The sequence below is a fragment of the Lissotriton vulgaris genome, chromosome 3_1 (assembly GCF_964263255.1).
Source record: "Lissotriton vulgaris chromosome 3_1, aLisVul1.2, whole genome shotgun sequence".
Lineage (NCBI taxonomy): Eukaryota > Metazoa > Chordata > Amphibia > Caudata > Salamandridae > Lissotriton > Lissotriton vulgaris.
In genome coordinates, this window is record NC_141689.1 from 1,190,567,764 (window position 1) to 1,190,591,101 (window position 23,338).

Below are 23,338 nucleotides of genomic sequence, written 5' to 3' on the forward strand. Positions count from 1 at the left end.
ATGAAAACAACTGTAAATATTGGTTTTCGAGCTCTTTTTCTGACGCTTTGCACTGCAGACGCCGATTAAGTTGTCTGAAAACACCTTAGGACATGCGCACCACCCTCAACAAGCTTTTCTTTTTTCTGGGGGAGGGAGGGGCAGGGGAAGTAAAAAGTATCTTTTAGTTACTTCTCACATGCGCCCCCCCCCCCCTCTAAGGCCTGACAACTCTTCACTTTTGTTCAAGTTGGCAGATATGAGGTCCTGCATTGGGGACTTGGAGTCTTCAGATCACTACCGTAACTGAAAAGCCTTCAAAGGGCTTTATGGGTATGAAACAGGTGCATAAAATCTCTCTAACCGTAAGAAGGCTATGGACTCGGATGCTTTTTCGAGCTGGGCTGCAGCGTTATACCATTTTCATTCACTGGCAAATTTGAATTTGCCCTGAAACTTGCCAGGTCACCTGAGGGCAGCCAGGCTTTAGTTTGTATTCTAATAATTCTATCACTGTCTTTTTTCAGACCTCTGGAGACATGCCCTAATAGTTAGCAAATGCCAAAGCCAGTTTAGGAGTTAGAATGTTCAGCACAGATGCTGTACAGAGGGATGTAAATTGATACTTGTATAGCGCACTACTCACCCGCAAGGGTCTCAAGGCGCTTGTACGAATACCGCTGTGGAACCCATCCTGGCTTTCCCTGTGAGGAAGTGCACCCCCAAGGTGGAGGCCAGGCATCCTTTAGCGTTGTGGGGGCCGTTGTGGAGATTAAGCAAGCTATTGCCCAGAGTTGCAGAGTGGGACTCCATGATTGGAATAGGCACCGAGGCGAGAAATATCAGGTCCGTGGAATTTTGAGCCCAAGACCCGCCGAGGCAGGGAATTGAATACTGGTCCCGGGCTAGACTTCTGCATCAGGGTCTGCCGCTCTAACCATTGAGCCACACTTCTTCACTGGGGATGGAGATGGAAGTCCTTTTTTATTGCCTTTATGTCAGAATGCCTCTACCTTAAACAATGTCAGCCATGATGCCTTATTTTCTTAAGCGTTTGTCTGCATAGTATAGCCATTTGGATTGTTACTTTGCATTAACATCGTTTTTTCTAAAGTGCTCTTCCTCCCATCCGGTCGCTTGGCGCTGCTGTTATCTAATGCAAAATCAGCGAGAAACAGATTGTTTGAAACCGGTGTCTCCTGACCAACTTTCCAGACAATAGCTGCAATAATCCATTGCCTCTGCAAAGCCAATAACTCCAGGGCACAAGTTGTAAAAAAAGAAGTGGGGGGGACACTGTCGCCGGAAGTGACGTCACAAAAGGTGGCTTGCACCATCTGGCTCATTTCCTCCCCTCGCTCACCCCTTAGATGCGATTGCATCTGAGAAGCCAGCGCGTGAGGGCAATAAAACGAGACCGACACGACTGCAATACCTCTGAAAAGAGTACGAGTGACACGTACTCTTCACAGAAATGCAAACGTGCAAGACTCTGGCAGAAGGCACCATTAAAAAACATCTTTTTAAGTTTATGAACAGGTGCCTCGAACGCCATTTCTTGCGCAACCCTGCCCTGGTAATGCCGTGTTCTGTCGCTGCAGAGCCCGTGTCCCGCAGCGGCGAAGTTTTTATCCCTCTCATAAATAAGTCATCTGCCCCCCGAAGCCGGCCTCGCAGCGCTGCGCAGCCCTCGGCTTCACTTAATTGCCGGCAGCGGAGCCAGAGGTGGTTAGGCCTACGATAAACTGGCTGTTAACCTTGCGCTAATGGCTCTCATCCAGGGGACGCTGGACCTGTTTAGTAACTCGAGGCTGGGCAGGAGACTGGGATTGACCAGGTGGCATCGGTCAGAAGATCTGCGTCACTTTAGCCACTGCTGCCTGCTTTTTCTTTGTGTTCAAGGAACTGGGCCCAGGCAGCGTGTGGAGTGATTGAAGAGAAGAACAGGGAGTCTGGGTGGGCACAGGGTCATGGGAGTGAAGTCCAGCTGTTTGGCAAGGGGGACGGCATCCACCCGGTAAGATAAGTGGGGGGGGGATGCTGTCCACCCGCGTGGTACCCCGACTCGAGCCCTGAATACCTCCCATTTGAGCAATGCTTAATTGTGCTGGTCACTGTCCTAATCTCGGAGATGAGCACAACAGCAAGCTCTTTGCTACAGGCTTGCTTCTCAGTGCGATACTGCAACTCATCGGTAGTAGGCACTCCTGCGGCATTTCCATTTATTTTAGTAACAGTGTTTGTTTCTTCTTTTGTCATATTAACTCCATTTCATACTGTCTGGGCACAGTCGGTCCTCCTTAGTACCGCTTTAGCACATGAATAGAGCACTTAGCAACAGAAGGGAGACCTGTTAACCCCGGCAAATGGCCTACAACTGCTTGGAATCACGTGTGGAACTGTTTTGTTTGGTAACGTTTGATCCTTTAGACCCAGAAACAATTTTAGAGAAATCTGCAAATTATACAGCAGATGTTAGATTATGTGGCAAATGGAGAAAACCATACGTCTGCTTAATCTCATGATTCCATTGGCATGGATATGATGAACATGACTTTTGCATTTCCCAAAACAAGCGTGACATGGTCTGCCAGTCTTCGATTTTCCTTTGTCTAATGGCAATATTCATTTAATTCATTCTTTATAAATGCAAGACTGCAAAAACGCCATGGTTGAGTATGTATTTACTAACTCCGCGTCCCTTCTTCCATCCTGTTCCTTATGTTTGGATGACCAAAATACAGTTGATCTTGTGTGGTCCAAAACACGTGATACTATCTGAATGTTTCCAGAACTATAGAGATTTTTCCCTCCTGGTGTTTGTTTAGACACGGCAGTATTTGCTCAACTTGAATTGGATTAAAATGCTGTATTCGAGCAGTTAATTATTTTTGTGCCGTGTAACAGTTGTTTTTTAATTTTTGTAGACATGTCTTTTACACAGGAAATTAGAATATGGCAGTTGTTCCAATAGTGAAAACAAGCAAGGTGTTTTATTTTCTGTTCCTAGCGGTGCCTGCAGCTGCCTGTGTTACACCAAGGGGGCGATCTTTCTATAGTTTTCCTTTTTGCCCGTATTGATGGCGCACTATGCAGGCGGTATAGTGAACAAGCATTTACAATGCAATGGTTTCGCCTTTGGAAAAGTTAGAGTTATTGGCATTGCTCATGACATTTCTTTTTTTTTTACTTATAAATAAATGGCATTGTTATTTATATTGCCAACAGCTCTCACAGCCCACACAGCTCTCTCAGCCCACACAGCCCACAGCCGACACAGCCCACACAGCTCTCAGCCCAACACAGCCCACACAGCTCTCAGCCCAACACAGCCCACACAGCTCTCAGCCCAACACAGCCCTCAGCCCACACAGCCCAACACAGCTCTCAGCCCAACACAGCTCTCAGCCCAACACAGCTCTCAGCCCAACACAGCTCTCAGCCCAACACAGCTCTCAGCCCAACACAGCTCTCAGCCCAACACAGCTCTCAGCCCAACACAGCTCTCAGCCCAACACAGCTCTCAGCCCAACACAGCTCTCAGCGCTCACAGCCCACACAGCCCTCACAGCCCTCACAGCCCTCACAGCCCTCACAGCCCACACAGCCCACACAGCCCACACAGCCCACACAGCCCACACAGCTCTCACAGCCCACACAGCTCTCACAGCCCACACAGCTCTCACAGCCCACACAGCTCTCACAGCCCACACAGCTCTCACAGCCCACACAGCTCTCACAGCCCACACAGCTCTCACAGTCCACACAGCTCTCACAGTCCACACAGCTCTCACAGTCCACACAGCCCACACAGCTCTCACAGCCCACACAGCTCTCACAGCCCACACAGCTCTCACAGCCCACACAGCTCTCACAGCCCACACAGCTCTCACAGCCCACACAGCTCTCACAGCCCACACAGCTCTCACAGCCCACACAGCTCTCACAGCCCACACAGCTCTCACAGCCCACACAGCTCTCACAGTCCACACAGCTCTCACAGTCCACACAGCTCTCACAGTCCACACAGCTCTCACAGCCCACACAGCTCTCACAGCCCACACAGCTCTCACAGCCCACACAGCTCTCACAGCCCACACAGCTCTCACAGCCCACACAGCTCTCACAGCCCACACAGCTCTCACAGCCCACACAGCTCTCACAGCCATCCGCCCACACAGCTGTCACAGCACAGCAGTTGCTCTCAGTGCAAGTGTGCACTGCAGCAGGTACTGTAGTAGAATTGGCCTATACCATGTACTGCACTGTGACATTTACACAGCACTTCATCCCCGGGCAGTGGAGCGCTCTGGTTTGCACGGAGATCCTAGGTGCAAAGGTTTAAGATGGCGCGGGTTCGAGCGTGACCAGTGCCTGTGATGCTGGGTGACGCGTGTGAGGTCTGGAGATGGGGACTCTGCGCAAGCGCAGATCGGCCCTCTTACGTGGCTGGTTATAATATACTACTTTGCACAAGCGCAGACATGCCCTGCCTCTTGGTTTCTTATTCCTGCTGGCACGGAGTGGCGCATCTTCGGCGTTTCACCCGGTGCGAGATTTGTTGAAGGAAGGAACAGATAGGAGAGGGGCTGCTCCATGACACTGTGGTTGCCTTGACAGTAGGTGCTCACTTTTTTTTTTGCTGGGGGAACGAACAGACAGGCTGACATTGCAGCACACACATAGAAAGACGGACGTTAGACACTGCAGGCACACAGACAGACAGAGACTGCAGGCGCACACAGACAGACGGACCTCGGACACTGCACGCACACAGACAGACGGACACTGCAGGCACACACACAGACAGACAGGGTACGATTTGTTGCGCTTTATCAAGTGAGATTAACATAACCCTGCACATTTCACAAAAACAATACATTCGCTAGATCAGTACCAGTGGGTTCCTCAAAGGGGGGTGTTGCAGCAGACATTAGAAAAAGCTGCAAATGGCGCAGTTGTGATTGTTGCTCCCGTGGTCCCTTAGCCCAGTCTTACCCATGAGCACTGGTGCCTGGAGACATTGGCCCTTTTGGGGGTTGGAGAAAGCGGTCTGCACCAGGGAACTAAGGCATGGACCCAGTTGCCGAGACTGACTCTCCAATGGTGCAAGATGCTCAATCTAGGACGAGCAGGCCTCCTACATGGAGGTTAGTTGTGGTATTTCACATAAATAGTGTTCTAAAGGAAAAGCACAGGGATTTCCGTGTAAGAGTGCTAATCCGGAGTCGGGCACAGAGGGGTGCGGGTACAGGCCAACCAAGAGCTCACAGCAGTTGGTTGGTGGTAGAGGGGTTAGGTGACTATGTATAGCGGACTCATAACACGGGGGAATAATGTTAAAGTAATGTTAACATTTTATATTGGGTTTTTTTGCGATGTGCCATTAAGTTTGCCGTTCTAAAATAAAAACTAAGGCATGAGATTGTAAAATCTCGAAGCAAATTGTAAAGGTGTGGTCTCAGGCTATCTTGGTGGGGTAGAGTGTGGGGAATGGGGAGGGGCGGAGGGGTGCCTGTATTTTAGGGGACTGGTCGCAAAGGCCCTCGATGTGTCCCTTCCCTAAAATGTGCAACTAAAGCTTTTCAGGGATTTCTCTACCAGGTACAGTAGCACACTCGGCACTGCCGACCTCTAGGTCACTGTTGATATGCGATTTGTCTCACTGATATCTCCAATTGATATTTCAACCACAAACCATGGTCTTAGATGACAAAAGAAATTGTTATAAGTCTGTTAGCACTTTATGCTTTCCCGGAAGCAGTCAAATGTTTCCGGAACAATATCCCTACTACTCTATTACCTCATAGATCTATCCCTGCTTGTCTTATTAGCATATGTTCAGGGACTTGCTCTAACAAACCTTGCATTTTTCTGGTTAACAGGGTTATTAATAGTGCTTGAAGATTCTGGGGTTTGGTGCCTACAAAAGGACATTAGTTTCCTTGATGACATTCTGCAGAGGTTGGAGTTCCCACGTAGGAACCTGAAGGAAAATGGTTAGATTAAGAGTCCTCGATACCATTCTCATTTGCCTTCAAAGCTGGAAGCACTGATGGGCACGCTAGATTGGGATTCCTTCAAACATAGCAATAGATGCTCAGGCTTGTGAAATAGCTATCTTATGACAAAGTCTTGAGCACCTATACCTCCAACCTGAATGCCAGGCTTTTTTGTGCGATTTCCCTCAAGTGTGCACACCCTCCTTCCACGACAACTTCAAGTGCTCCTTCACGCATCATTGACTTCTTCATATGCATGGCCACAACTACAACCTCAGGAGTTACTTGATCTAGAAACCTGAAGTTCACACTTTTTGACACCCCCTACACCCTTATCTTCAGGTGCTATGACCGCTGCAACATCAATTTTAGGTGGCCCCCTGCACACCAAAATGTATGTGTTTTTATCCATCCATGAACTCAAACTTACATAGTTTTTCCAGAGCTCTAACTTCAAGTGCCACCAGCACCCTTAACACTCGGTGGACCCCCTGCAACCCCAAAAGGCTGCGTCTAGTCCACCTTCTACACTACAGGCATTTCACGCATCTTGTGTGTGTGCTCGTCCACCCTCCAATGCCAGTTGAATTGGTCATCTTCACTTGACTCGAATGGCTCCTTCAGTCTCAATACTCCAAACTCTAATTATTCTCATGCTCACGTGCCTCAAAATATTCATATGTCCTTGTGTAATGTAAGTGTTGCTCATCTAACGTGCTCCAATACCAACGGGTCGAGTTCGAGCTATATAAAAAAAAAATGTGAAAGAATCTGCATGCATGCCTGCAGACAGCCAAGGCATGAATCGCGAACAGGTTAGCTCCAAATTCATAGATTGCTTCCGAATTTGGAAAAAAAAGGTAATTACCGTGCCCTTCTCGGATCAGGATCATGTGTCAGTTAAGATGGGGAGGAGGATTGCTGGCAAATAGAAGCACACTTTAGAGATTAAATTAAAGACGACCAATCGCCACAAGGGTATCGACTTCTTGCTCAAAAAACAGGGGAAAATGCAAGACAGCAAAAACACAAAGAATGAATTAAAGACCCTAGGAATCTCAGGAGACACATGCGAAAGGGATTAATTGATAATCTCTGGACCAGACAGTCCGAGTAACAATGGACAAGTATATATTTGAGCCAACTCCACGTCAAAGACCGACCAGAGGCATGCACTCCCTCCCGCCCCCCTCCAGGGCCGTGATCGCTCTATAATCCTCAGGGCAAGGGTGAGGCTGCGGAGAGTAAGCGTGCTAGGGGCACCTGATACAGGTGGTGGAGAGGTGAATAGAAATCAGAGAGCTTCAGGAGGGCACAGTTTGGGATTTTCCTTTGTTCACTGGGGTCAATTAGTTCTCAGAGAAGGTACTAATTGCAGGGCTTTCTAGTAACCTGGGGTCACAACTTCAGGTTAAGGATTGAGCATGTCCTGCTGAACTGGAAGTGAGACAAACCATCAGCCAACACGTGTTTTACCGCAAGAGATATCCTGTCGGTTCTACGGAGGCAATTCGGGTATTTTCAAGTTCTGAGAAGACTCATTTCAGTCAGAGAGCGTCACTTCCCTTTTCAAAAGTTACTTTCATACAGATAGAAACGATCTTTCTCGAGGTTTGTATTTATTGCAAAAATGTAAAAACCTGAAACTAAAGTACAATAAATAGACTCAAATACACAAATGGGTGTGAAAGACAATGGCTTTTTTTCAGGTGTTTGTATTGTTGTTTTTGTATACGGCTGCATACACACGTAAAGCCACACATCCAAGCCTGGGGTAGGGGGGCTGGAACGGGGCACAGGAAGGCGGGTGCCGGCATGCGAGCACGAAGGGCTCGGACACCCTGCCACACGGAGCCTTCCCTAGCCCATTTGACTTACCGGGCACTCTGGCGGGGGCTCCTTGCGGGGGTCGCATTGCTCCTTCTCTCCGGACTTGCTTTGAGGGACGGCCGGACTCCAGATACCTCCGGGCGCGCGCGGGGACGCCTCTCAGGTCGGGCCAATCTCTGCCCGGCCCAGGAATGACGCGGGGGAGTCCCGGCGGCCGAGGACCAATCGCCGGGCTGAGGGGGAGAGCTGACGACGGCTGGCCGGGGCAGAAGGTTACTCCTCAGCATTGGAGAAGCCAAGAGTTCTCTCCTTTGGCTGCTAATACAGGCCACCCTTCTTCTCGCATCCGCGGCGGCTTCCCCAGCAGTTCCGGTCTCCCTCTCCACACGGGAGACCGGCAACGAACCACCAGCAGGCTTCCCCCGGGCAGGGGGAAGCAGAAATGGCCGCCTCGAGGCCCCGCCCACGTCGCACCACTGCGTGCCTGGCTTCCTGCGCTGAGGGCCGCCAATGGCAGCGCGGCCCTTGGCAGGGAGGCGGGCGCAGCTCCTCTTGCTCGATCTCCGGGCCAGCGGCGGTGAAATCAACACGGAGCAATGCCGGGTGGGCACCGGCCTCCAATAATTAAATAAAAACGGGGTGGCACCCGTAAATAAAAATATAACAAGCGGGAGGGGGCGGGAAAGGAGAGGAGAGACGCTGACGACGGAAGGCGGGTGCCGGCAATGCCGGACCAGACACGGGGGCGTTCCCGGCGTCGCGTGACGTCGGCAAAAGCCAAAGAATGTCGGGAACGCCCCCGTGTCTGGTCCGGCATTGACGGACAGGCCCCTCGTCCAATGGCAAGGCTCCGTTTACGGAGCCAGCCAATCAACGACGAGGGCCGAACCAAAGCACCCTATGGTTCTCAACAGGATTTCGCCTGCGCGGAAAAGCTGCGCAGAGCGCAGCTTCCGCTAGGCGAAACCTAAAAATGCGCAGCTCCACATTTGTAAAGCGCGTATCCTTCTGCCCACCAGAAGATGGCAGCACTTTCAAACGGTTCTATTTCCTCTGTGTACAGGTTTCTGATCGAGTACCCTTGCCTGCTGGCGAGGTAGAGTATCCGAATATGTCACAAATGTACGTTTTTGTTTCACTGTAATGAGCCGCAAGGTGTGAACCGTAGTTCATAAAGCAGAAACTATTAAGGGAGCGGTGCTGATCGGATTCATTCTTCCAGATTTAAATGACCGTATTTTGTTGAAAGCAATCCGTGTCCCTTTGCAATAATTTGCATGGTTCTTGGAACCCTTTTCTTAGTTGATGTGTATCCTTGTGGGAATTATATTAACATATCACTGACGCTGTAGATCAGACGTGCATTTGCTGCCTTTGGTGGCACGTGCTGTTGCATACTCTTTGCTGGCTCAGACTCGAAGACATTTAGACCCACTCAGTTAAACCACCCCTAACCCCAGAAGAGATTCATTTTTCTTTTTTTTAGGAAGGCGTGGTGATGTCACTTACCAACGTGCTATTTTCCAGCTCTTCTTGCTGTAGACGTGGCGTTCTAATATAGACTTCTAACCCCAGATAAATCTTTGTAAATTTCCCCCAGGCACCAGACTGGTTCCTGAAACTTTTCAGAAGTTTCCTCAGACGTGGACAGGTAGCGAGGTGCAGCTCCAGGTCCGATCTGTCTGCTCCAGATATGACGTCAGGCCCCCATATAAACACCACCTGTGCGGGCTAACGTCACCCTTTCTGATCTCGTTCCCCACCTTCGGATGCGGAAATCAGATCATGCAATGTTCAGGTGTTTTATTTTGGCATGTTATTAATGGTCAGTATGAGTCCATTCCACAGAATGGGGAAGGCCGGTGGGTCAGTGATGCAGAAATGACTTTTTTCCCCCCAGAGGATTGATTTGTCCTGGAAGAAAGAGGTCTGTTGGGGCATCACAGACAATGACTGGAGTTCACTCGCGAGCCTGGTCAATGTTATGGCGATGCGGAATGCTGCCTTGATGGTAAGAAGACGAAGAGAACAATTGTGCATGGATGTGAATGGAGTATATAATCAAGGAGGTGAGAACCTAATAAAGCATAACAAATGGACTCAGTGGGGACATATTGACAAGCCCCTTCCCAACAAAAAAACATTACCACAGGTAACTTGGGGAAATGTCTGTCCAGGTAGGCGTAAAAATGCTGAAAGGACCGAGAGATGAACATTATCTGTTGCTGTAGCTATAGGCTTGATAGGCCAATGAGGAACAGAAGCACATCTGATAACTAAGCATTCAGGGGTTGTATGTTTTGGAAAGAGCACCGGACAACAAACTTTTCTGGGTCATCTGAGGTGACCATTCTGCAGTTAGAGTGTTTACCAGAAAAGGCATTACTGAAGGTAAGTCACTTGTTTGTTGTCCAAAGCATATGTGTCTGTAGATAACCATGCTTTGCCTACTCCTGCCATCTAGTGTTGGTTCCGGATGAGAGCAAGTTGTTTTTCCTTTAACCCCTTCGGTCATGACCTTTCGAACGCTCGCACGCTGGGCTAATTCCCCTGCTGTGCGAACGTTCTAAAGAAACGGATGTGGTCATGACGAGCTCAGCTCGTCATGAGCACACAACCACCGTGGCTCATGACGAGCTGACCTAGTCATGAGCACAGGGGCGCTGTGCACGCCCCCCAGCACAGCATGGGAATTTGCCCAGCTGCGAAGGGGTTAAAGAAGTCTTTAAAGTCAGGAGGTAAAGTGACTCCAAATACCAAGTGTGCAGAGGGTCAGAAGGGGAATAATTTACCGACCTGTCTACTCATGCCCCTAGAATCAACATAAATACACAGAAAGAGAAGACCAGGTCCAGGGGGGTGTGTTGCCCTAAATGGTGAATGAAAAACTACACAGGTGCATGCGTGGAAAGAGTGCGTTGGGTCACACTGGGCTGAGAAATTCCCATCAGACCACCCACGTGGCGGCATTTCATCATATGGGAATGAGCAGTCGCTCCATATCACGCCCAAATCATCACGTGGCGGAGTATCAGTGGAGAGCGGCATACTAAGCCACAGTCATGCTCAAAGCAAAGTATAAGACAAGTGCAGTGCTCTAGAAAAGGTGATTATTAAAATCAACTACCTACACTAAGGGAAATACCTATGGAAGTTAGTGTAGGTGTCAAGATTAAAAACACGCCTAGTGGTAGATGAGTAAGGCTACACTATGGCGCTGTGTAGGGTGGTCGACTAGTTTCAGCTTAATGGAGCAGTGCTCCAGCTTTCGTCAGGACCTTCAAGGTAGTTAGCTACTGCAACAGGGTGTGATAGGTGTACAAATACAGTAGACTTTACTGACAAACATTAAATGTACTTGAGGAAGTCATGTATCTCCCCAAAACTTGGAACCTGTGTGTCCACTGGAGACAGAAAGGGGATCTTCTTCCTGTCGAAAAGACAACAAAAGTGCATGTACTCTATTACACACATGGAACAACATAACTTCACAGACACCATTAGGACAAAACACACATGCGAGAACAATTTGCGTTCCGCATAACATAGAAGCATACTAGCTCCATCACATGGAGGCATTTCCTCCTAGTGATACTCACCCAGCTTTGTGTGGGTGAAAGCCTCATCTCGCCCGGCAACCGCTCGGGAAATTGAGGCCCCGCTCTGATGTGTGGAAAAGAAGACACAATTAGCGCACAACTCATATGTGTCCAGCCCAATTTGTTTTACACATACAACCCAATAGACATGTGGTGAACACCTCTCTGTCCTGCAATAAGCTACCCCCACCATTGAACCAACTCTAATTCACTTGAAGTAAATCACTAACCCACAAAGGGAAAGGAGGGCAAATTTAAATAATAGCGCTGCCAAGAGAGGCCATTAGTGTCTCTGTATTTAATACTACAACTGACCCTTCTAGTGCCATGGACTGTAGCAGCAAAAAAATTATACTTTTGCAGCCAACTAACAAGGACTCAGGTTTGGAAGCATTAAAAAAGGGGAGGACTGTTAACTAGCAGTGCTCTCTGTATAATGTAGGTTTCTACAAGGCAATGACCCCATAACAGTATCACCACGCTTACCTATCCGTCGGTACCCATAGCTCTAGGATGAGCGGAAGGGGAGGCACCGACGGATTCGCCTGCTTCATTTAAATAACGGGGCTACTTGATTGCAGAGCCAATGGTAGTGTACATTATAGCCATGCCGCACCGAGTCACCAGAGGAACCATATTCACCTGTGATCATTAGAATCGAGTAGATGGGAAGGGACTCGGAACCTGGAAGCGCCGCAAGCCTAGCGCTAATCTCCAAACGCATGCGCAGAGGTGCTTCGGCTGAATACCGGAAGACGCTTACCTCTCGCGCATGCGCTGCGTTGTTTGAAGACGTCTCTGGGATCGATCTAATAACATATACCGCGCTGTCTGTTGCTGAAGCTTGGAGTACTTAATCTCAAGCTAAGATATATATTGGAAGCTGAGAATGGCACTTCATAGTGGTTAATGAAGAACAAAAGCTCCAATTACTCAAATTCATTATGTTACAGCATTATACTGAAGGAATAGCAGGATTATTCTATAAAGACACCTTAGTGCAGTTATACAATGTAAATGTACTGCACTTACAATATGTAAATGGTATAGGTGGTGAAGACCAGCTGCTGGGGATAACAGAGCTTGTACAGTTTGTATGGTGGGGAAAAATGCTCAAAGGGTAAGCACTTGGATCGTAATGGCCATGGATTACTCGGGGAAATTGCATAAATGCAATATGCTGGCCTTAAAGGGAGATATGGCATAAAAAGGTGTTGATGATGCCAGGCCAATGAAATTTAAATTGAACCAAAAGAACAAGTAAAAGGAAGGGATAACTAGGGGTAGGCAGGCAGAGAGAGTCACACACAGTTGAATTGGGAGAGCTAATGATGTAAACAAAGGATGTGTTGACATCTTTGTATATATAGACCCGCAACCAGAAGTTGCTCTAAATACTAAAAATACCAAGTGTGCAGAGGGTCAGAAGGGGAATAATTTACCGACCTGTCAACTCATGCCCCTAGAATCAACATAAATACACAGAAAGAGAAGACCAGGTCCAGGGGGGTGTGTTGCCCTAAATGGTGAATGAAAAACTACACAGGTGCATGCGTGGAAAGAGTGCGTTGGGTCACACTGGGCTGAGAAATTCCCATCAGACCACCCACGTGGCGGCATTTCATCATATGGGAATGAGCAGTCGCTCCATATCACGCCCAAATCATCACGTGGCGGAGTATCAGTGGAGAGCGGCATACTAAGCCACAGTCATGCTCAAAGCAAAGTATAAGACAAGTGCAGTGCTCTAGAAAAGGTGATTATTAAAATCAACTACCTACACTAAGGGAAATACCTATGGAAGTTAGTGTAGGTGTCAAGATTAAAAACACGCCTAGTGGTAGATGAGTAAGGCTACACTATGGCGCTGTGTAGGGTGGTCGACTAGTTTCAGCTTAATGGAGCAGTGCTCCAGCTTTCGTCAGGACCTTCAAGGTAGTTAGCTACTGCAACAGGGTGTGATAGGTGTACAAATACAGTAGACTTTACTGACAAACATTAAATGTACTTGAGGAAGTCATGTATCTCCCCAAAACTTGGAACCTGTGTGTCCACTGGAGACAGAAAGGGGATCTTCTTCCTGTCGAAAAGACAACAAAAGTGCATGTACTCTATTACACACATGGAACAACATAACTTCACAGACACCATTAGGACAAAACACACATGCGAGAACAATTTGCGTTCCGCATAACATAGAAGCATACTAGCTCCATCACATGGAGGCATTTCCTCCTAGTGATACTCACCCAGCTTTGTGTGGGTGAAAGCCTCATCTCGCCCGGCAACCGCTCGGGAAATTGAGGCCCGCTCTGATGTGTGGAAAAGAAGACACAATTAGCGCACAACTCATATGTGTCCAGCCCAATTTGTTTTACACATACAACCCAATAGACATGTGGTGAACACCTCTCTGTCCTGCAATAAGCTACCCCCACCATTGAACCAACTCTAATTCACTTGAAGTAAATCAGACTCCTCCTTTGGTGATAATCTGCATGGTCATTAACTCCATTGTTAGATTGTTTTCTTTCTGCCATCAGGTTTGGACGTGTGTGTCTGCGCTTAGGGTCGAGACCGTTTCGGGCTCCTTTCGGTTCGCGATTCACCCATACCCTTGTTATCAAACGCATTCTCACCTTTGCGTTCCCAAATCTGAAAACTACTGCCTGTCGGATCGACGTGGCAGAACAGCGGCCCTTCAGGCCTCACTCTTCTGTGCCTATTTTTCTATCCTCATTACCATAGAGTGCTCTGCTGATGAAGTGGATGCCTTTCTATTTTTGACCGAGGTGCCAGGCCTAGTACCTGAGGACAGACCGTCACCAAGTCTGCAACCTGTGTTTGTCTCCCAACCACAGAAAAGAGGGCTGTAAAGCCTGCTGATTGTTTTGGTCGAAAAAAAACTCTACGAGAGCGAAGGGCTAGTCACAGGGAGATGAGGTGGAGAAAGGTCGATGGCACTCCCAACATGTTTGGACACCAGGAGGTCGAGAAGGCGGAGGAACTCCACGAGGCCTGTGTGGCTGAGGAAGAAGCTTTTTCCATTGAAGACTCAGAATTAGAAATCGACCTCAAGATGCAGGACCTTCCAACGGGACAGTGCACTGAGAGTACTGAGTCCCCATCCTTCCACCTAGAAAACATTTGGCTACAGCTGATCATAAGGCTCACAGGTCACCACTGCCAGCAGGCCATGGTCGGCACTGGAAATCCGATTCGCCTGCCCTGTCCTCGGACTCGGCATGGGTACTTAAGCCAAATCTGACCACTTCGTTGCCCAGCCGACCAGCTCCGTCCTCTGCATCGACCACTTCGGCCTGCGGTCCTCTGCAACAGGTGGGGCCATCCCCTTGCCCGGGTGAGATTTCTACAGATCACAGGGGGGGAATACACCTGGGTCAGCCCCAGTCAATCAGGTAACCAACCGAGTCTGTGGCAGTGACGGAGTCCGGTTTGGCCACAAAGCTAGTAGACACCTTGGCAGCTGGGACAAGAAGGCAGGCAAATTCAGGATACGTTTGGGATTAATCTTTGAGCACGAAGGAGCAGAAGTACTACATTCTGTAGGACATGGTCAGGGATTTGCGCTACAACGATTGTCCTTAGTACTTTTTGGCACGACCTTTGTGATTGTGGGGAGTTTGAGTTGCGTAAGGGGGCCAAGATCCAGCCCGGTTAGCAAGTCCCATCTCCCGAAGGGTGCCAGGAGGATCCTTCATTGGGTTGCTCTGCTCTGGCATGGGAGTTTAAAGGGCTCAGCAGACTTGCTGGCCTTTAGCTTCTCTCCTTGTGATTGAGCAGGGGAGTTCACCTTCTAAATAGTATATCTGGGGGATCCAGTGGCTAGCACTCGGGCTCCCGAGTCAATTAGCTGGTGTTTCTAAGTATCAGCGGGTGGCCAAACAGGACTTCAAAAATGTGGGTTAGTTGATTTCCATGTATAGAAGTTCTTCCAAACTTTTTGCCTTGTAATTACATGCATTGTGTGACAGCATCCAGATGTTTGAATGCTGTTTTGTAATAAATACGGCATGCAAACTGTTTCACAGATGCTAATTTAAATTTCTCAGGTCATTTCTTTGCCTTCCATTGCCGTAGGTTTCCCAGAAACCGGACTTGTGTTTCTTAGGTTTCTGTCATCTACCACAGGCCTCTTGACTCCCCTACCTGTGACTCCCACCTTTTCCGTAATGTTTGCATTGAGCAGGCCTCTCGATGGTTGTCTTGTAAAGTCAATTGCTGATTTTTGGCGTGAAGAAGGTTGGCACATGTTTCATCAAGTGAAGAGCACTGAATGTTTAGTCAAATGTTGTAAAACTTTGGGGACACAATACACAAGCTCTGCGGGTAGTAATAAAAAAAAAAAAATAAAGCTATGGAAGATTAAGACTTTAATTACAGACTCTAATTTTATGCTAACGTCAAGACACTGATTTCAAGACTGGGAGGTGAAATGTCACCTATTGGTCTTAAGCCTGCAGCATGTTCAGAGGTGTTTAGAGGTTGATCATATTGCCCAAATTGTATTTAAGTTGCACTTAGTATGCAGAATCTGTGAGATTAATTTTCATGTTTCTTGCATCCCGTTCAAGGCTCTTTTCCCTTCTTGCTCTCTTTTCCTGGCAAAAAGATCTTGGTTGCTGGTGATTTGAGAAGCTAAACCAGGTATTCTGTTGTATCGCCCCTCTTTTTATAAACCCCATTTTCCAAACGGGATTTTGCAGATGCTGCCCTCACATACTAAATCCTTGACCAGTAGAGGTCTTTATTTTGCCATCCGCCAATATTATCTTTTTTTGTTAAGGTATGTACTCTGTTAGGCTAATGCAAAACTTCAATGTTTGACACATTGATTTGGCTGTTGTAGTTGATCTGGGTTTAGAATTCTCTTATGCCTTTCCTTGCTGTTTTATAGGTTATTGTATTTGAATCCCATTTCTCTTCTCATTTGAATTGGTACATCCATCTTCACTTTTGTGCCTTTTATGGGAGTCGGGGGCGGGCGGGGGGGGGGGGGGGGGGGGGGGGGGGGGTTCCACTTTCTAAAGGACCCTACTTCCCTTCTGCATGGAGGCTTCACTTTCCTAATTTGTAAGTTAAATGAAAATTGAAATACTTTGTTACAGTGGAGCATATCAGAAAATATTGCTTCCTATTGTAATATCATGGGGATGGGGGATTGAGATTGTCTTGTATTGGAGGTGTGATTGCTTTGTCTTATAAATAATGTGGGGTGAACTTGGCAGATATGAAAGTCTTATGTCACCGAATGTAGGTTGTGTCCATTTTTATTCCACCCCATCTGGATGCAGAGTAGAGCAGACTCTGCTGATTCTCTACAGGTCCAGCTGAGTTAAAACAATAAAAAAGTATTTGCAATGCAATCAGGGCCTTCGGTGGTCATATCAGCAAGGAAAGCACAGGAATTCAAAGGAGGCATTTTCCAGCTTGTCTTTTATTTCATTGACATTTCAGCACGTGATTAAATCCTAGTGCATTCTGGTGCTCTGAGGCTTTAGTGTTCTTCCTGTAGTAGGCGTGGTGCCTCCTTTGTAGTATACACCATAGTGGGTCCTGTGTATTTAATTGCGGTAATTATTTCATTTAAAACAGCCCTCCAGTGGGCCCCCCAGGGACAGAGGTCTTCCGACGTTGAGATAGACCGAATTTCCCACTCGGAGATTAGCAAGTTCCATTATCTTCGTGGCCCCTCTTCCAGGCGGTGCAACTCCGCGACAGTGGACTGCCGCCATAATTTTGTACTTCACAGGACCAGCGCTTCGGAGTGCACACGAATCTTGGTCTCAATCACTGTTCAGCGTCTCTCCTCCCCTCGGGTAAGTTAATTCTGCCTTACGCGTTTCGGAGCTGTGATGATGCTCCTTGTTCACAGGCCAGCAAGGAAAGCACAGGAATTCAAAGGAGGCATTTTCCAGCTTGTCTTTTATTTCATTGACATTTCAGCACGTGATTAAATCCTAGTGCATTCTGGTGCTCTGAGGCTTTAGTGTTCTTCCTGTAGTAGGCGTGGTGCCTCCTTTGAATTCCTGTGCTTTCCTTGCTGGCCTGTGAACAAGGAGCATCACAGCTCCGAAACGCGTAAGGCAGAATTAACTTACCCGAGGGGAGGAGAGACGCTGAACTGAGACCAAGATTCGTGTGCACTCCGAAGCGCTGGTCCTTTGAAGTACATATATATATATATATATATATATATCAACAAACCTTCTTTCAGCAAAAAGGTAATGGAGCCGCACACATTCCGGTTGGGTTCACTTTTTATTTCCACAGTGGCATAACATTTCTAATGCATTTCAGTCGTTCCTCGACCTTCCTCAGAGAGAGCCACAGCAAACGAGATGTGAACACACTTTAACACGAGGATTGCCTTAATAGTTTTAATGTTCTGCCCCCTAGTGGGCGTCTTATTTCGGCAAGGTTTTTGGGCCTGCTGGTTAATGTAGTGCGCTCTCACCTCACATTTTTAACCCTCCAGTGGGTGCTGTCTGATGTTTGCGCTCCATTATACCACACCGGGATTCCCAGATCAGTGCACTTTCATCACTAGATCCGGGCGTTTTTCACCAAGGTCCATTCCTAGGCGGCTCCCGTCACCCTATGTTTTGCCACTTCCAACAATATATATATACTGTCCACCATGTTTTGATGCATCTCCCAACCACACTCATCAAGCAGGATTCGTAGGGCGTTATCTCCGCTCTTCTTTTTATAGCAACTTTTGCAGCTCTCTTTACGTTCCGCTTTGGTTAGCGGAAAGTTGTAGTAAGCATTCTTTCGTCAAATGTATATTGGTTGTGTTTTTGGTCACTTAGTAGTTAATCCAGTTTATATTTTAAACAACTTCTGGTTTCGATGACGCAATATCCTCCACGGATTGAGCCAATACACTCCAATACACCAAGTAGTGACACATTAACTGGGTTTTGCTACTCACAAGAGCAAACCATAGTGTGCTCTCTATCTAATGTTTATTAGTATAATAGGTGGTTACCCTTTTATATTGCTGTAATGTCCTACCAGTACTGCAGACCAGTCAAATCTTGCAGCAAGATGACCATATTGTCATTAACTCTCCATAATGGAAAGCCTTAACAACGAACTCCAATGGTTATGTCCAGCCTCAGCACATGAAGAAACAAATCCTTGGGAAGACACACATCCTACCACTACGCGCCCATATTACCCTTCCATGTATTTGTTTTTCTAGATTACCTCGTTGCTACTTGTTGACTGTTGGATTTTTTTATACCCTGATGGACAGTGTACTTGTGAACACAGCCATGCCAGCTCAGTGCACTGATCTTAGTTGCAAATCACAAGCGTATGAGGATTGCCAAATAATTAGCAGGGCACAAGTCGAGGGTACACGTTAGACTGCGTCTACTCATTTTTAGGTCTCGCCTGTCGATGCGCATGCGCATCGAGCAAGCGAGACTATAGGGGCTCATCGACTCTTTTCTAGCTTGCAAGGAATCGTGGCGATTCCTTGCAGTGCCCGTGACTTTTAAGGTCAATGCGCATGCGCATTAAGCTTATGCGCATGCGCATTGACCTTAAAAGTCACGGGCGCGTGCATGTCCGTCTTTGTTTACCCGCTCCTCCCCTCTCCGCCCCCGTTCCGCCCCCTCCCCTTCCCGCCGTGTCGCATTTCTCCTCCCCCCTCCCCTCTCTTCCCTCCGGCTTCTTTTTTTTTGTTTATTTTACTCGCACCTCTCCCCTCTCCGCCCCCGTTCCGCCCCCTCCCCTTCCCGCCGTGTCGCATTTCTCCTCCCCCCTCCCCTCTCTTCCCTCCGGCTTCTTTTTTTTTGTTTAGTTTACCCGCCGTGTGACACAGATCCAGCATATACCCTTTCTAAAATACTAACCAGCTACCCCGTTCACTTGTTGTCCTAGGATCGAAGTACATCTCTGGTCTTTTTGCATGTCCCCTACATACATGCACAGGCCGCATGCTAAATCCTGAACTCACCAGCTATCAGCCTCCTCACCACGTCTTCTCTACTATGCTCCTTACGCCAAGGGAGCATCTTCACTACATGATGTCCTTCACAAGCATCCACACGTTGCAGCAACACTTTTCAGCTCTCCGCCCCCGTTCCGCCCCCTCCCCTTCCCGCCGTGTCGCATTTCTCCTCCCCCCTCCCCTCTCTTCCCTCCGGCTTCTTTTTTTTTGTTTATTTTACTCGCACCTCTCCCCTCTCCGCCCCCGTTCCGCCCCCTCCCCTTCCCGCCGTACATTTAAATATCATTGGGAACACGATAAGCAAAGGCGGCTTAGAGGTAAAAGTGATATTAACATCAGTTACGTTGCTCTGGGACGTGAGTTTTAAAGGCGGCTTGGAAATAAAGGTTAATGCTCACTGTGCGTTCTCGCTGCAATTAAGGTGCGAGTGGAGTTAAACTAACTCATTTGTTTAAAATACATTAACACAGCGGAGCTCGCAGAGACACTTGCTTAGGAGAGGGTGCTCAAGGACATAGATGTTAAAGGCGGCTTAGAACTAGAGTTTAATGCTGACTCGCCATATATATAAAGGTAACCTGTTTCATTAGGTTACATTTAAATATCTTTGGGAACATGATGAGCAAAGGCGGCTTAAAGCTAAGAGTGGATATTAGCATAAATTAAGCTGCCGAAAGACGTGAGCGTTGAAGGCGGCTTGAAAATAAAAGTTAGTGCTCGCTGTGCGTATTCGCTGCAATTAAGATGCCGTGCGTGGTACTTGGGAAGGCTGCCCATCTATGCACTATCACTGGGTTATTGAAGCTGTTCCTTCTGCAACCGCAAGCACATGCTATCTCGATACACAGTTGTATTTGCGTGCTCACCCCCCCACGCCCTCTTCACTGCTTGTTTCTCAGGGTGGACGTCTTCTCCCCTGCCAAGAAGTTGGGTCCCACAGAAATATCCTGAATTCCCTCCCTCCCCCCTACCGCCCCACATCTCCCGGAGTAATTTTCAGACACGGGGACACATTCAGCAGCGCCTTCACAATCTCTGCTTTTTATTCCGAGCAGCAACATGCAGGGGAAAGGGGCTGTGCTATTTTAAATTCCAGCTGAGCCCAAAACAAAGGATGACCTTGAGAGGCCATCACGCCTCCTTTTGATTGAGTATTCTGGCTGGGAGATATCCGGAACCTCACACCTAGATGCAAATGCAGTGAAGGGGAAACAAAGGCTCACAGCTTGTTATTACTTCACATGTACTTAAGAAAGGTATGCTTTTGACTTTGTTCAGACCCTGTATATAAGACATGTGCATGCTCTGTAAGAATGTCAGATGTGTTGGCCTGGCCCAGTATTCATACAAATACCAATTTGAATACTTCTGTTTTCTTTCTTTTGTGGCGCTACTCATCCCAATGCAGGATGTCGGAGCTTTTCACCTCACAAGTACACATTATAGATTGACAATAAATCATATTAATGAACAGGATGTGTTACATTAGACATTGAGGGTTACAAGGTGTAGGAGCCACATGTCCTTCCGAGCTCACTGCTATAGTAGAAGGATTACAATTTATGAACTGTAAGTAACAAAACGATCTCTGTGTTAAAGAAGTTACCCTCTTTGCCATCTGCATAAAATATAAATCTGTCATCTGGGTGTCACATGCTGTGCTTTGATAGACACATTAACCCTCTATGTTCGTTTGATTCAAAACTGGGACTAGACAAAACACAGCTCTTTCCAGCAAGTGCATTAATCTCTAGGGTTATTTTACCTTTATTTTTATTATTTCCTGAGATTTACTGGGTACACGCATTTTTCTGCAGGTGGTGCCCTAACCCCACAAGATCTTTTAAAATGCAGACTTTTCAATCAATTAACCAGAACAGATATACTGCCACTTTTCTCCTTGTTGCCAATTTCTTTGTGGCAGAGCTTCAAAAAGTCAGTGTATAAGTTGAGGCCCCGATTTTTCATCGTAGATGCGTCACCTTTTTGTCACAGCTTTGACACGAATCCGCATTTGTTAAATATTGTAATGCACTCAATTGTATTCATGATAGATCTACTAAAGGTATTTGTGAGGTCTTAAAATTTGATGTCACTTCTTATGTCAATTCCTGTGTGGTCATAGATTGTAATGCCACTGCGTGAGATGTCATGCACCATGAAGTCACTTGCATACTGCCTAACTTGGTTAGCCCCCCCCCCCCTAATTTTTTTAAGACTTGTGCACTAGGTGAAAGCGTAATCCTGTTGACATACAATATGGCTTCTTAGCACTTTCTGATTTTAATTCCTTAAGCAGTGAAAATATTAGATCTGCTAGAAGCAGGAAATAAAGAAGCAAATTAGAACTAATAATGAAAGCGTCGAGTTATGATCAACCTTGAAAGAAAAAGTTAACAGTTGAAAACTTTTGAGAGACAGGCTGAATGTTTTTTTCCGCCAGTGTGCTGAAGATCTTTTTTTAAAATAGGTGATTTTACAAGGGAATCGGCTCACTGGCTTCGTAGAAGTGAACAAGACATGTCAGGAGACACATGTCTACTCAAATAGAGGAGGAAATCCTTGTGTTGTGCTTCTAAACCGTGAATGCATTCCTTCTAGATTATCTTCTGATCCTTAACGTTATGCCCTTGGGCCGAGAGTTAAACTGCCTGTCAGCACATCCAGTAACAGAGTGTGCTTTGTGGTTTAAAGATTAACAAGTGTTGATGTGCTTGCAGGTGTATCCAAAATTCAATTTAGCACAACTTAACTTGTCTTTTTACGTCTCATTGTGTTGTCAAAGTAACCATGGCAAACCTGGATCCCGGTTATAAATGCTAAGTATTTGTGCAAAATCCCAATTATTTGTTTATAGCATGGTACTTCTGAAGCAGTTTGCAACGATTGGTTAAATTACATTTACATTATACATCAGGACCAATGTGGCTTCCTTCCGGGGTGCAGTACGTCTCGGAACACGAGGCGGTTACACGCATTAATGATGGCTTCACCGATGGAACTGACTCGAGTGGGATGCATTGCGTTAGATTTGAGGCAGGCGTTCAACTCTCTATCTTGGACCTTCATGTTTGAAGCCCTGAAACGCTTTGGGTTCCCTGAGCCTTTGTTGAGGTGGATCCGTTTACTATACACTGACCCCACGGCTCGAGCACGTACGGGACGGTACATCTCAGCAAGTTATCCAGTGCACAGGGGTACCCGTCAGGGCTGCCCCCTGTCCCAGATCTTATTTGTCCTTTGGCTGGAACCCCTGGCGATAGCCCTTCACACTCACCTGGATCGGGAGGGAATCCCCATAGACCGGACGCACCACCTGATATCCATATATGCGGACGATATTTTGTTATATCTCCTTGACCTGGATGCGTACCACATGACGCTTTACGACCTCTTCTGTCGGTTTAAGGAGGTGTCAGGTCTCGCCATAAACCCTGATAAGTTAATTGTTTTTTATTTCTGATAGGCACCTCACTCTACTTCAATATTTTTTGGGGCGCACCAGATCCCGATGGCGCAGACTACCTTTAAATATCTAGGGATCCAGGTGTATAGGAAGCCGGAGGACCAAATAGATTGTAACATAACAAGGGCTATCACTGGCCTCCGCGGCAGCATTGGATTCTGGACCTCTCTGCCTCTGTCTGTCATGGGTCGCATTGCGATCTCTAAGATGGTTATGCTCCCCGCCTACTATATTTTTGGGAAATTTGCTGGTGCTACTCCCACAGCATGTTTTTGACACACTAATCACCATGTTGATTAGCCTCATATGGGGTCCGGTCGGAGACGCATCAGTCTCCGTAAACTCCAGCTGGGAACCAGAGCCGGAGGCCTAGGAGTCCCGGACTTCAGTGGATACTATTACGCCAGCCAGCTACAATGGCTGTCCTACTGGGTGGCTGGCAGAAATTTGCACGAGATCGGTTTCACAACAAATC

The 23,338-nt window shown here is 47.3% G+C and overlaps 1 protein-coding gene across 2 annotated transcripts in view; it reads left to right on the forward strand.

Moving 5' to 3' along the window:
* The window catches only part of PCGF3 (polycomb group ring finger 3), a 376,752-nt gene that overhangs the window by 322,036 nt on the left and 31,378 nt on the right, over nucleotides 1-23,338 (forward strand). The window lies entirely within an intron of this gene.